Source organism: Pteropus medius, unplaced genomic scaffold, assembly GCF_902729225.1.
Source record: "Pteropus medius unplaced genomic scaffold, Ma_sr-lr_union100, whole genome shotgun sequence".
Taxonomy (NCBI): Eukaryota; Metazoa; Chordata; class Mammalia; order Chiroptera; family Pteropodidae; genus Pteropus; species Pteropus medius.
The window spans coordinates 12,700,889-12,704,327 of NW_024349225.1; the positions used below are offsets into that span (position 1 = coordinate 12,700,889).

The 3,439-nt window shown below is 39.2% G+C and overlaps 1 protein-coding gene and 1 pseudogene across 14 annotated transcripts in view; one reads left to right on the plus strand and one right to left on the minus strand.

The window, feature by feature from the left end:
• DNM3 (dynamin 3) overlaps positions 1 to 3,439 on the minus strand; it is a 374,186-nt gene that overhangs the window by 223,555 nt on the left and 147,192 nt on the right. The window lies entirely within an intron of this gene.
• LOC120617778 (uncharacterized) lies at positions 3,142 to 3,260 on the plus strand (annotated as a pseudogene).

Sequence of the window (3,439 nt, forward strand, 5' to 3'; positions counted from 1 at the left end):
GAAAACCAGCAATCTCTGGTGTTGGCTGAAGCAGCAACCTCTGTGAACCCCTCTACCACCTAGATGGCTGTGTAAGAATAAAGTGGAAACGTCTCTGAAATGTGCTGTGGAAATTAAAGAAGTGGAAATCAAAATAGCAGCAGCTACTCATCCAGGACCAAGGAAATGACATAATCCCCATGTCCCTAAACACTGAAAATAGTCAGGGACAGGAAGACGCGAAGATGTCTTTTATCTGTTAATTCAGAGGGAACATTCAGATCTAAAATTACTGCGGTTCATAAAAAATAGTGGGAGAAAATAAATTTTTTAATGTTATAAAAATTCCAGGAAATTTCAATCATACAGGCAATTAATTTACTTGGAATCAAACGTCATGCTTTCTGAAAAAGAAGGACAGGCAAAGAGGACAAAAGAGACAAAGGGAGGACAAGAGGGGAGCAGGGAGGGACATGGCTGTCAGACAGCAGGAGAGAGGCAGGCAGAACCCTAAGTTCACCCAGGTGCCTGCACACCTCCCCTCCCCGTGAAGCAAGACTCCCTCGGCCCAGGAGAGACTCCAGCTGAGTGTGGGGCTGGGCTCTGCCTATTGGAGGGCTTTTTTCAAGGCAATTTTAAGATTGGATTTTTCTCCTCATTTGATTTTCAGCCCTGAACCCTTAATTAAGATGCCACTCAGCTATAAAAATACAGTAGACACATATGTGTATTTTCTGGAAAAAAAAATCGTATTTAGAAACGCCATTGAAGGTGCTGATACCGTATGCTTCTGGTAGATTTGAAAACCATTTACCATTTCTACTATATGCAATTCTCTTGAACCATTCTCCATCTTCTTCTATATTATATATAATTGTTCATTTGTTGGTAGATACTTCTCACCGAATATTTTGCCAAAGTTGGTAAGTGAAGCATTCTGCTTCTACAACTTTAGCATTTCATCAGTACTAGACTTAGATATCTGTTCTCCCAAGTTTTGCTCTCTTCCAAATCACAACACTCTAATAATGAAACTGGTTTTGAGGTAGAGGTCTTTGGCGGTAATCCCAAATTTGCCACCAAATGCACAAAAGAACGACTGCATGATAAAAGTATACTAATACTTTTTAAAAAGGGGGCAGGAGATCTCTGCTCCTAAACCTCCCTCTCTTTCTGTTTTATATACATACATAAGCTGCTCCACCACATTCTCTCTCTGTCTCCCCTCCCTCCCCGTCTCTCCCTCTCCCTCCCCTCTCCCTTTCTTTCTCTGTACCAATAAAGGTCATACAAGGACATACTGAAGAATAAGTCCCCCATGAATAACCCGACCATGTCAGCACCCTGATCTCAGATTTACAGCCTCCAGAACCATGAAAAAATAAATGTTTAGGTCACCTAGTCTATGGTATTGTTACAGCAACCCTGACTAAAACAATCAAGTTAATTTATACAAACCCAAGTTCATTCTATTCAGGATCTAACATTTTTAATTTAAGAAAAAAATTAAGTAATAAAAATAATAGTAAATGGATTTAAATGATAAGACTTGCCATGATAGAGTTTTCATTAAAACTGGTTACTTATATGACCAACTAATTGTCTATTATATTTCAATTTTTTTAAAAAAGACTTAAAAACTGGCTACCTTGAAGATCAAGGTAGAGCAAATATTATTTAATCCTTCCCACAACTAATGTTTTTTAAAGCACTTTTAATTAAAAAGAACTTGGTAAAGAACAACTGACTAGCTCTAAAACTTTATAACATCTATTTTGAAATATGTGTTATACTACTTATTAGAATATTGGGGTGGGGGACATTTTTCTTATTCTGTATTCAGAAATCTGTCCTCAAAACTGACCCGTGAGCCATGACCAGATGCACAGTCTGCATTGTGGCTTTTCTAGCAGTCTTCTCACTTTCAGAAGAAAATGGCTCGATTAGAAAAGAAAAGCCATTATTTTACACTCTTTCTTAAAGACTGATAGAATGATAAAGACGTACGACAGCATCAATCATAAGAGCAAGCACTTTACGCAGCCCTTACTATCAGCCGAGTCCTGTTCTAGCGCCTAATTTAACATCTCATTTAATACTTATGAAGCAGTTGCTACTATTATCCGCTCATTACAGGTTAAAAACCCGAGGAACCGAAAGGTAAATAATTTGCTCCTGGTCACACAGTGGCGTCACATTTCCAGCTCTGAAGAACCACTGCACTACGTCACCTCTAACTTAGTAAAGACAGTGCAATTTTCTTTTAAAAATGAAAGAAAGAGGAAGGGGAAGAAGGAAGAAGGTCAGAGGATGAATTGGAAAAATCATTCAATTTAATCAATAAATGAAACATAGGGTTTCAATAACAAGTTATCATCTTACATTCCTTTAAGAAGACAACAAAATAAGTCGTTCTGAAGAAAAACGCTGCGTAAGTACCTGTAGCCATCACCTGTGATACGCCTCCTGCCGTGTCTAGTCTCTCTTCTTCTAACAACAGCTCTTTCAGGTGGAAAGGAGTCCACCCCACTTCCAGTCCACGTGATCCGGCCTAAGCCAATCCGTTCAACTCATTCTCTGGCCACGGTGATTGGTTCAGAAATAAGCGCGTGATCCAAGTCTGTCCAATCACAGTGAGCCTCAGTTTTTCTATAAACTCATTTATTTCTGCTGGATTCAAACTAGAAAGGAAATCTCCTGGGGGATGATGGCTGGCATACTGCAACCTTTAAGGGCCCAAGAATGGAGCCAACAGCAAAGAAACAGAACCAAAAATGGAAAGGGTGTGTCCAGTTCACTGTGGTTCATCAAACTAGCTCATCTTGACAATTAACCATGGGCAGAATAGTGCTTAGCTCCAACTCCGAAATGTTCAATTACGTAAGCTAACAAATTCGCTTTTTTCCAATGTCATTTAAGTTGAATTTTTCTGAAAGATATATCTGAAAGCATCCTGATACAGATATTGGTACCAAAAAGTCATATGAGGGTCAAATTTAAGAATGACAGACCCTAAGATGTGGAATTAGCTGAGTGGAGGAAGGAGGAGGGTAAGAAGTTGGCAATATTTGTCACCCAGTTGTAAAACAGCAGATTAAACTCTGCTCTCTTTTAACACTGGACTCAAACCGTGTACTTGTCGAGGTTTAAGAACTAGCAGACTTCTATGGCCATGCCACCCCGAACAAGCCCAATCCCGTCTGATCTCAGAAGCTAAGCAGGGTCGGGCCTGGTTAGGACTTGGATGGGAGACCACCTAGGAAGACCAGGTGCTGTAGGCCTAAAGAATAAATAAATAAATAAATAAATAAAGGATTATAAGCTGACAAGGTCCTTGCAATCTCTGAGGTCAACCAAGGGTTGCCTCACCTAAGAAAAGAAAAGAAAAAAAAAAAAGAACTAGCAGACTTGATAAGAAAATTTCAAGATATTGGGGTGTGTTGATGATTTTTTCTTTTTA